Genomic DNA, 12,281 nt, shown 5'->3' on the forward strand with positions numbered 1-12,281 from the left:
TATTATTTTCAACATTATGACAAACTTTAAAAATAATCGAATTGACAGTTTTTTTACAAAAAATAAAAACCTAAAAAAAAATGTATAAAAGTATAAAAGACTCAAATATCTTTTCAAAAATTGTAGATATTGGCTTTAAACTACTTTTATCTTTCAAAAAATATTGTTGTCAACATTTAGCAACATTTTGAAAAAAATCGTATCGACAGTTTTTCTTACAAAAAATAAAACTCTAAAAAAAAACAATACTAAAACTTGGGAAAAATTTACTTTCGACTCAAATAGCTTTTCAAAAATTTAAAGTATTGGCTTCAAACTTATTTTATTTCACAGAAAATATTGTTTTTTGATATTCAGTAATTTTTATATAAAAATTTAACAGTCCGTTTTATTATAAAAAATAAAATCTACAAAAAATAGAACGCAAATTTGGTAAAAATTGATAAGAGTACATATAGACAAACTTTTAAGCAAGACAAATCGACAGACAGGATGGGAAGTTATCAGTGTGGTTCGCATCCCAGCCTCTTTTTTAAAAATTCGATCTTTGAACAAAAAATTGTGTGTATTTTTTACCAGACACTTTAATTGTATTCGAAATCCGATTTAAATATAATCCCTTCTTTATGTATTGCAGACTACTCACCTGACGCCTGACCAGATGCATAGCCACATTAGCAGCGCTGTCCTCAGTATTATTTAAATTAATCTATAAACGCCAATGAATAATTAAAATCGGATTCAAATGAAAAATGATCTCGCCTCGTAGTTAAATTGTTCTTTATAAATGAAGTTACTACGTTCGATTCAGAAATCAGTTTGTCTTCGAAAGTGCTTACATCGAAATGTTGCTGATTAAATTGTTATTAAATTTTGCATTGATTGCATTTGTATTTTGTTTACCATCAGCATCAGTTGGTGGTAATAATTTGGAACTTACAACTGATTTTCAAGAGTCTAGAGAAAATAACTATGAAGTATGTATTTTAGCGTTTTTTTCTTGTTTTTATTAGTCAAAGGTTCATTTATTAAAAAAATTTAATTTCTCTTTAACAGTCCACAGTCGACAGACAAAAACGTCAGTTTAAATGTCCTTTGAAGCGAATTTCATTAAGAGGTCGAAATGTCTACGTTCCAATATGTTAAAATGGAAACTTCGATAAAGTGATATGAGTGTATGGCCTAAGTTCAATATTTGAATAGTTTAAATTTAATGTTTTAATAAAAACTAAAATTGGAAGTAAATTAATAAAATAAATACTTTTCTTTTTGGGTGTTGCTTGTTCAAGTAGAATCATTGAATATTATTTTTTTATGCGATAAGTGAAAAAAGTTATAAGAAAACTGTATTTTAACTCGTTCTTGTTTACAAGAACTTATAAATGACGTGCCATCGCGAAAAGTGGAAAAAAATTAACATTTTTGTCTGGCTACAATTTTCAAGTAAGTGAAAAACGTTGGAAATCGTGAATGACAGTAGTGGAAAGAAAGAAAATCAAATCACGTTATAAGCTTATACCAAGAAAGATTTACTCCTTTGGTAAATGTGTCGTAAAATTGTAAGAAATTTACAATAATTGAGAAGTTATATACAGATTTCTGAGTTCTTTTCCAAAGCACGAAAAGGAAATGAAATATCAGTTGCAAAGAAAAATGTGGTCTTTTTTTCTAGAGAGAAAAGTCACAAAGAAATATAGTGCAATTTTCGAAAACAGTTTGCTGGTTCTATGATTAACTAAGTTGTCTTGCTCTGAAAAATAATAAATGCAATCTCAGGCTAAATCTTATTATCCAGTGTAAAATTTTTAGGAAAATAAATTAGATTAAGTCAGAAAAACTTGATAAAACATTAACAAAAGTACCCAAAAAAAGAGGATGGGATGCGACCCACACTCATAACTTCCCATCCCGTCTGTCGATTTATCTTGCTTAAAAGTTTTGTAGGTTTTCGTGTTTTGTTCAAATAATTGGCAGTTGAATTATTCTTTAAAAAAAATAAAAAGTACAATATTTTGTTATTGATGAAATTTGATGGATTTCAAAATCTTTTTTCGTTAACGAGATTTTTAGTCGAAACCCAATTTTTACCAATTTTTGTGTGCTGCTATTGCTGCTTGAAAATAAGATCTTTACTGTGCAACACATCTTCCGCATTTAAATTGCATCCTTCTGCGAGACTCGACCACTCACTGTACCATTTTGGTCTTCTACAGCTTTTATTATTAGTTTTCTAACAAGTCGCTATTCATTCATACTTAAAATGTGCAGGAGATAATCCGCTTGCATCTTTAGGGGCTTTATAAATAGGGGTGATAGTAATTTGGAGTATTTTTTGGCAGACGAAATATTCTCTTCATACGTGTGAATTGAAGGCCAATTCTTTAATACGCTTGCGTTATATGGGCGCCATACTATTCCGCTCATATTGATAGAATAGAAAGTATTCAGCGTGAATTTTTAAGATATTAATATACACTTAAAGGCTTCCCTTAGTAAATTTCTCATCTACATATTTCTGGTAACAGAAAGTATTTCCAGTTCTGGCTTTATTGGTGTATTGTATTAAATGGAAAGATTTCATGTTCAACTATTCTCTATTGATTGTATTCTTATTAATTTGATTCAGGCCATAGCTTAAGAAAAAATGTACTGCTTAAAACTATTTCAAGCAGATCAAATTACCGTCCTTTTTATCAGTCAATCAGTATATTCAACAAAGTCTCTTAACTCATTGGCCCTAAAAATGACGTTCTCATTTATAATTACTGCTGAGTTTGTTTACAATAACACAAAATCTTATAACTTTTAGAGATACGGAATGATATTTTTAAAAAATTGCAAGTTTTAATTTACAAAAAATAAAAGCTCAAAAATTTAGACTTGAATATCTTGATGCCAAATAAAATGTTGTTCTTTAAAGTAAAATTAAAAAATCAGTTGACAGTTTTTTTTTTTTAACAAATTAAGTTATACCAAGAATAATAAAATTAATGCTCATTAGTATACCCTCGAGGCCAACTTCGGTTGTACTATCAAGTACAGAGATTCGTTCTGTAGCTGTACTACACTAATGTGGAATGCTTTACCGCCCTCTGTCTTTTAAAGTCATTGGAAAGTTCAGGAATTTAAAACCAATGTGCACCGACACCTCCTTTCGCCCCCTCGTTCTTTCCCTAGTTCACACATTGTGTCTTTACATAATAAGGGTAGTAATATCCCCTTGAGTGTGTGCTTAATTGGTTTAACGTATGTATTTTGACAGTATACAATTTTAAACTTCAAGTATCGAAAGACTTTTTTAAGCGCCGAAAGTTACAATTCTGTAATTTTTTTTTAAAGAACACGAGTACCAATGAGAAAATATCTGTGACGATCATTTGCCAGCCACTTTAATTGTATTTGAAATACGATTTAAATTTAATCCCTGTGTTTTCATATTCTAGACTACTCACCTGGAGCCTGACCTGCCGCCTGACCCGATGCATATTTGTATCAGCAACGTTTCCTCAGTATTATTTAATTTAATCTATGAAATTCCAATGAATCATTACAATTTTACTTCAACTGAAATTAATTTCGTCTCGTAGTTAAATTGTTATTTATAAATGGAGTTACTTAGTTCGATTCAGAAATCAGTCTGTCTTCGAAAGTGCTTACATCGAAATGTTGCTGATTAAATTGTTATTAAATTTTGCATTAATTGCATTTGTATTTTGTTTACCATCAGCATCAGTTGGTGACAATAATTTGGAAATTACAACTGATATTCAAGAGTCTAGAGAAAATAACTATGCAGTATGTATTTTGGGTGTTTTTTGATTTTCTTTTTAAAATAAATGTAATTTCCCTTCAACAGTACACAATATATGGACAACGCTTTCCAATAAGACAAAAACGTCAGAGTAATTGTCCTTTGAAGCCAGTTTTGATAGGAAAACAATATATCTATGTTCCAAAATGTTAAAATGGAACTTTCAATAAAGATATATGAGTGCATGACTCAAGTTTGACCATTAAAAAGTTTTAATAAAAATTACAATTGAAAAAAAATTAATTCATAAAATAAATACTTAACTTTGTGGATGTTGTTCGTGTCAGTAGAATCTGTGAATATTATTTTTGTATGTTATAAGTTAGTAAAGTTGTAAAATAAAGTGTTTAAACTCGTTCTTGTTAACACGAAGACGTCCAGACATTTTTGTCAGGATAAAATTGTACAGTAAGCTAGAAATGTTGTAAATCGTGTCTGGCAGAAGTGCAAAGAAAGCCATAAAGCAAAATCTAAACGATGTCAGAAAATCTAATGACTTTATAAGAAAAGTTTACTTCTTACGTGAATTTACATAAAAAAGGTTCGAAAAATGTATTTACGAATTATGGTTTAGTAGCGAAATTGTTTACTATTCCTTAATTGTTTAAACTCCTTGTCTGTGACACAAATTTTTTTAAATTTTCTTCCGTTAAATGCAAAAATCAACAACGGTTTGTGAACAAAATTTACAAGTAACATCTTTACAGAATAACAGCAAGTTATTTTATTTGACAAATTAAGTCATGAAATTTGTATTATTACTTTAAGTATAATTAAATTTAATGACCGTTTCGTTATTTTAAAGACAGATATAATATTTTCATATTCAGGAGCAAGGCTTCATGCCAATTTTAAGTCAGTTTTGGTGTACCCCATGGGAGTCACCTTGGTCCATTGCTTTTTATTTTATTTGTTAATGAATTGTCTTTTATTTTAAATAGTTCTATTGTGCTAATCTATGCAGATAATGTTAATTTTTTCAAATTATAGACTCTTTTAAGTATTGTAAAGAGCTACAAAAAGACCGAAGAAAAGTTTAATTTTAAATATTGACGAATGTAAGACAATTTATTTTAAACGCAAGCGTAGAAGTCACGTTTGATTGGAAAATCTAGTTTTTCTGACCTACAGCAGATTTGCCTTATTCTCTGTCACCCTAGGTTTTATATATGTACAGAAAAAACAATATGGCAGAATTGTACCCTTTAAAATAAATCAAATCAAGTTAATTTTAAGATTGCAGTCAATTATTTTGAAAATGAAAATTTATATTAAGTTAATTTTTAAATCTATGCAACGTACACATTATTAACTTTTAGGTTATTTGAAATTAAATTCCCTCCAAGAAAAAAATGGACTCGTAAAACCTCCTTGTTTTCATCATGAGATTTTCAAAAGCTATATATTTTAACTAATAAAAACTTTAAGAAGATCTTAACAAACTAAAAGCATTGAAAAACATTTTATTTTAAACATATTTCTAGGTAATAGCTTATTTCCATGGTTTTTGTCATTTTAAAATTTTGAAATAGCTTGAAATGATTTTTTACTAAATATATAACTTGAGACAAAGTGTCAATGTGGAAAACCATGCAAAATTCGTATTTAATGCTTGTTTTTTTTTCAATGATAACTAATTTTTAAAATTACGTGCTCTTAGTTAAGTAACAACTTTTAAGTATTTTGCCTTATAAAATATAGTTGCATGAATTCACAAATCGTATGCACATGTTGTGCTGAGGACAGTTTGAAGATAAGTTATATTATTATAACGAACGAATTCAGCTTACACAAGTCGTATTCTGACGCATTATTTTATTTAAAAACAATGAAAAACTTAAAAGTACACTGTGGCGTATACGTACTTTTTTTTATTAAATTCAAATCAATTCTTAATTATGTAACAACTTTTCTCTATTTTTATTGTGTGCTTACAACTAAAGATTATTATGTCTACATTGAAAAGCTGACGAAAAGAAACGTGAGTAAGTATTCAAGTTGTAAGCAACTTGAAACTTAAAAAATTGATTTCTTTAAATTCTTCTTAAATGGAATATTCTCTGAAATTTTGACGTGTACTTTCTTAAAGTTATTTAAGAGGTAAGTAGTAAGGAGATTGTATGTTCTTTGAAAACTAAACATAATTTCCTGAAAAAAAAAGAACTTTCTTAAATTCTTTTATTAAGAAAACTACAGTTGCTCTTGCCAAACACATAGGTGGTGGGACGATAGCAATAATTTGCTTAAATTTTTTTTATTTTTTTTGTTGATAGAAAATTTAAATCTACTTTGAAATACTCTTACTTATGTATGAATTTTCAATACTGCACCTTTGCCCACGTGGAATCGAAGATTAATTTGGAAGGGTAAATCTGTAGGAATTGTTGGGATTCGAGGGATAATAACAGTTTCAACCTTTCCAACGCCGCGCCGCCACACCGCCGGCCGTTGCGCTCTTTTTAATGTGCTAGCACTCATAAAGTTTCGCCGCAGCTGTGTGATAATAATTCATCTTAATTTCATATAATCATTTCTTGCTCTCCTAATTTCAATTGCAACTTTTGGAGGGCATGCCTCTCAACTATGTAAAGAAACACTACTTTGTATGAAGAGCCCTGTTCTGAGTCAGTAACAGTGTCTGTTGACAAATTCTCTCTTAATTTTCCTTCTCAAACCAATATCGTGTATCGGTGGTAGAATCTGCTTTGATATAGAAATTGATCGTCATAATAATGTTATTGTGTAGATCATGGTAAACACTTAAATAATTTCAGAATTTTTACTATGTACTAAATTACAAAAATCGTCCGTCAGTGTCATATAGGCTACGGGATCGATTTTTGAACCACCCATCTCCTATTTTGAATAGTGTTTCAGCGTAGTTTAGTTCTTTAATGTCATTATAAAAAAAGCCTAATGATAGGCAATGATTATAGATCCAAAAAAAAGGTAGCACCTAATGATATGCTTCAATCTATTGTTTAAAAAAAATTATATATTGAGTATTTTGTTATAAGTGTTACAGGAGGATCTTCTGGTGTAAACTGTGAATGAGATACTTTACTGCAGTAAAAATTAGCTCGAAACACTCTCCAGCCTCTTATATATCTCCATCTAAAACTGTCATGTTACAATATTCCTCCGTTACAACGTGAAGGACGGACAAACAAACAAACAAACTGACTTTTACAATTATAATATTACTATAGATAATCATACTTGCACTTAATTTATCTAACTTCGAATATAGAAAGTTGTTGTAATAGGCCTGATTTGTCAACGTTTCAAGGTATCTAGAATCTAAATCAATAGTTTTTAGAGACATGTCTGTACGTGCCTGGGTACGTACGATCTCACTTACGTATGTTCAGGACTTAAAAGAGTGCTTTTTGTTACTATAGCAATTTTTTAAGAAAATTGAAAAATATGGGTGACCCAATATAGACATCTTGAACCAAAAAAAAGGTAGCCAAATGTTGGCAGGTACATGCAGGCACCCCCAGGCATCTCATTTAAAACCATAAATATTGTGAAATGTCGAAGGAAAAATGTCAACATTTTTAATCTGGCAAACCGGATGGATTACAATAACTTCCAACGTAAAGTTAAATATTTTTGTATCACAAAAAATGACACTAATAAACAATTCAGTTTTAATGAAAATATTAACCATACGCACCGCACAGTCCTACCACAAGGCATATATTCTTTTTTAATTAAAACCAACAAAAAAAACTGGAATCTCAAAGAAAAACTTCGATTAAAATATATTCCCTCGACTTTGGCTTTAACACAAATTTAAATAATCTTTCATTTGCCATCCTGATGAACATCATCAGTGCTATGCTATAGCACAGTGCATCATTGGTCAAAGGGCTGAATGCTTCAATGATTTCCATCGCTATCGCCATTGCTATCGCTATCACCATCGCCATCGGACGGAAATGTAACAATGAATTTCACGACTGAATGATTGGATTGGTGGTAATCATTGTGAATGGTTCTTTTTTTGTTAACTTCTTTTCTTTTTATATCCATCAAACATATAATATAACTTTTTTTTCGCAACAATATGAAAATAAAAGAGTAACGGAGGAAAAAGGCAAACCGACATTGGTCTTTTTTTTTAAAGTTTGTAACAATTTAATATTATATGACGTATTTTATTCACTTCAAACAAACACTCACTCACTTACAGTCACACAAACACAATTTTTAAGAATGAATTTCCATTTTCGGTTTGCCAACATCTGTTGACGCGGACGGAATTTTTGCTAACGACTCAAAGAGCAACGACTACGACAACGACAACGCAGACAATGTGACTTTTGTGACAATTATATGCATGAAAATTGAATGACTTTTCCTGATGGTTAAAAAATATCGATTTTATTGAATAAAATAATTCAACCAATCATAATTGGAGCTAAAAAGAAAAACTACCGTGAATGTAATGAACTGATAAAAACAGATGGCTTTGAAAAATATTTTCAAAATCAAAATAAAATAGCCATTTGTTGTTTTCGGATGAAGTGTCTGGGCTTATGAACAAATTTTGAAAAATGTTGCAGAGGCAGTCTACTATTGATTTTGAATTAACCTACAAACATGACTTGATTTTCCATATGATTGGTTTAGAACATAGTTAAGTTAAAATCACCCCATTTTTTCACATACAGCAGATGCCGCAAAATTGGCTTGAAAAAATTGTGTCTTGAAAAGTAGGATGTTGACCATTATTATACTGTAAATAGATTTTGGTCGGTAGATAAAAAGAATTGATATCTGATTAAAAACAATTGCAGAATGCATTTTAATTGTTATTAATTGAAAAATAAAGGCTCAAAAAATGATTATTATCAATTAACGCTCTGATGGTTTTCGGTTCGATAACCGTAGAGATGATAGTTGAGGGAAAATACAATTTTAATTAAATTGTATATGAAAATGATTAACTTTTACTAACAATTATTCTGGATTTCCAAATAGATCAGAATTGATAAGGGTGATACATTAATGAATAGGTCAGAAAATACAAATGTTAATTATTCTATAAGGTGTTATAGGGTGATAATAAAACCGAGGTTAGTGTAATTCAAACTTTAAAATTCAATTTTGTTAAAGTTGAAAAAGTTTGGAAAATTAATATTGTGCAATAATAAAAAAAAAGAGGTTGGGGTGCGACTTCAAATGACTTCAAATTGATGCCCCTAGAAATTTGAAATGTTATTAATTCAAAAAAAATTCTAAATTTTAAAGAAAAAAATGTTTTATACAAAGTTTTATATGAGGTATACAAATTTGAAGTCAGTGTCAATCTTTAGACAAATTTTAGTCTACATCGTTCTTTGTTCTCAAATAACTTGAGTGCTGAAAATCACATATTAAAATTTTGTAAGAATTTTATTTTTTCTAAAAGTCTTACTAAATGTTAGATTTTTTAGATTTCGATTTCCATTTCATGTTAACACTTATTGTCTTAACAATAATCTAATATATAAAATTCTCCTGTCACAGTGTTAGGTGCTTGACTCCTCCGAAACAAATTAACCAATTTCAATGAAATTTTGCGTATATGTTCATTCGGTAGGTCTGAGAATAGGTTTTTATCTATATGTCTATATTCCTAAGTGGTATGGTTTAAATGCGTCAACGTCGTACACGGTGCAGCGGTCTTACGATAGTATTCAGTGACGCTATGTACAATAAAGCATTGATTGCTATTGATGATTTTTACATTATCATAGCCCACTTACCTCTCAGTCATTCTGGTATTCATTCACCAAATCGACATGCATCTGATTTAATAAGCACTGAATTGAATCGTGAACGTACGCTGATAAGATCTTACTACATCCTTACACACTTACAATAAGTTATTTATTTCTAGCAAAATATACTCTAAAAATTATTTATATGACAAAACAACGTTTGTCGGGTCAGCTAGTATTATGTATCAGATTAAAAAAGTTTGATCATGTTAATTTCCCATAGGAAGTTATTGTAATCGGTCTTTGACATTTCTCGACAAAAAAACTAAAAAAAATATTTGTCACCTCGAAATTTGTATGAACAAAAATGATTTCATCTCCAAACCAATTGTGCAACGATAAATAAACTTTTTAACATTTGACAGTTTTTTTTATAAAAAACAAAAACCTAAAATAAAATTACAATATAAATATCCTTTCAAAAATTATTAGTATAAAATTATTTAAGAGATAGTTTTAATAATTCATTATACAGTATTCAAGGTTTCGTTTTGTTCTTGTCTGTTTTTGTATTTATAAAAAAATTGCTTGTTAATTTTTTTTGAAGCTAAAATCAAATTCTGTATAACGTCACAATAAATTAAATTCTTTTGTAAAATTATTGTTTTAGATTATCGGAACCTTGAAACTGTGAAAAAAAAAGTTTTTAATTTAATTGGAACGAATTCAAAAATTTTGTATGGGAATTTAAAAATCAATTAATGGATTTCTTATCAACTAAAAAAAAATAGACACATATTTTTCAGTTTAAATATATTTTTCTCAAAATTTTACAAGATGTCAAACACGTAAGTTTTCGTTGCATGCAATTATTTTGGAGATAAAATCATTATTTATTCGTAAAATATGCAGGGTAACAATTATTTTGTTTTAGTTTTTGATTTATGTAAAAAACCGTTAATTGGATTTTTTTCCAAGATTGTACTTGTTTATAATCCGTTATAGTATACAATTTAAAATTTAGTACAAGTCGCTAGCGTGGGTTAACCAACATTTTTTAAAATTCCTATTGTAAAAAAAACGCCCTTTCATATTTTTTTGGAGAGTCCTTTCTGCAACTTTCAGCGTTATTATCTGTGTAATTTATTTGAAGTTGATATCTCTACTGGTTTTTGAGCTGTGCACTACGAAAAAAAACTTCTCGAAAGTACGGACGTAGTGGCGAACTAATTAAGAACGATTGTACCAATTCCTTGTAACACCGTTTGGTTGATCATGAGAGATGACAACCAACGTGAAAAGAACCGCTATTCCTTCTTGCGTCTCTAATTTGGTTTAAATTATTTATTAATAAATTTTATTCTTACATTTCAATTGGCGATATAATTAAGAACGATTTGTTTCTTGTTTTATTATTTCGTTTTAAACGTTTTAATTTGATACCAAATTCATTGGTGTACACTCCAGGCCGGATGTCCCTTATAAAATGAGCAATCCCCTTTAATAAATTGTTTGAAAATTAACTGAATTACAAGTCCTCACTTTGTTTTAAGACCTTTGAAAGAGATATGGTAAAGAACAAAAGCTGTAAAATCTCAGGGAAGAATTAATAAATCTAAGGAATAATGAAAACTTGTCATGTAAGGAAATTGCAAATAAGCTTAATTGCTCCAAAACGATGGTTTTGAATGCCATTAAATATGTTGAAAACCACAAAACCACAGAACTCGTTGCAAGACGGAGAAGACTCCGTAAAACCACTGAAGCCCAGGATAGGTTAATTGTTCGTGCTGCGAAAAAAATCCATTTTTTAGTTCTAGAGCAATACGAAAGGAAGATTTCGGTGAAGACCCAAATGCTTTTTCAGCTCGCTCTATTAGAGAACGATTTTGTGAGAGCCAGCTATTTGGAAGATCGGCCAGAAAAAAACCACTGCTCTCATTAAAAACCGTAAGGTTAGGTTAGCATTTGCAACAGAACATGAGAACTGGACCATCTCACAGTGGAAAAAAATATTGTGGAGTGACGAAACTAAGATCAATAGAAATGGTTCCCATGGAAAGCAATATGTTCGACGACCAAAAAACGAAGCATTCAACCCTAAGTACACTACTGTCACCCTTAAGCATGGAGGTGAAAGTGCCATACTATGGGGTTGTATGTCATATAAGGGAACCGTTCCGTTATATCGCATTGAAGGTATAATGAATGCCCAAAGCTACATAAATATCCTTGAAAACGTTATGCAGATGGAGAGTTGCCCGTGACTTGGAAATTTATGCAGGACAATGACCCTAAGCATACTGCGCGAGCAACTAAAGCATGGTTTTCCAACAATTCTGTTGATGTCATCGATTGGCCTTCATGTAGCCCGGACCTAAACCCTATCGAAAACCTCTGGATCGAATTGAAACGAGAAGTAAATAAGCATAAAATAAAAAACATAAATGAATTATATGAGATCGCTAAATCAGCTTGGGAAAACATAGCCCCAAAAAAATGTCAAGACCTAATTGCTTCAATGCACAGGCAGTGTAAGGAAGTAATAAAAAATAAGGGTTTTACAACAAAATATTGAAGTAATAGTTCAAATTTGGACTAAAAATTAATTGTTCTTAATTAGTTCGCCAGCTAATTTTGTTTTTTTCAAAAAATTTTGAATTTAATTTTATATTTTTTTGTAAAAAATTAGTATTAATATACTAAAATATATATGTAAGAAAAAAATTTTAAACTTTTTATAGAGAAGAATTTTAATA

At 29.8% G+C, this 12,281-nt stretch overlaps 2 long non-coding RNA genes across 2 annotated transcripts; both read left to right on the forward strand.

The window, feature by feature from the left end:
* The first annotated feature begins 657 nt into the window (after positions 1-657).
* Positions 658-1,294, forward strand: LOC129952269 (uncharacterized). The gene is made up of 2 exons (XR_008782288.1): positions 658-977; positions 1,057-1,294. It is a non-coding gene; the product is annotated as an uncharacterized LOC129952269 (long non-coding RNA).
* A 2,310-nt stretch (positions 1,295-3,604) lies between these two features.
* Positions 3,605-4,054, forward strand: LOC129951068 (uncharacterized). Its single transcript, XR_008782129.1, has 2 exons — positions 3,605-3,795; positions 3,857-4,054. It is a non-coding gene; the product is annotated as an uncharacterized LOC129951068 (long non-coding RNA).
* Positions 4,055-12,281: the final 8,227 nt, after the last annotated feature.

This window comes from Eupeodes corollae, chromosome 3 (genome assembly GCF_945859685.1).
Source record: "Eupeodes corollae chromosome 3, idEupCoro1.1, whole genome shotgun sequence".
Classification (NCBI taxonomy): domain Eukaryota; kingdom Metazoa; phylum Arthropoda; class Insecta; order Diptera; family Syrphidae; genus Eupeodes; species Eupeodes corollae.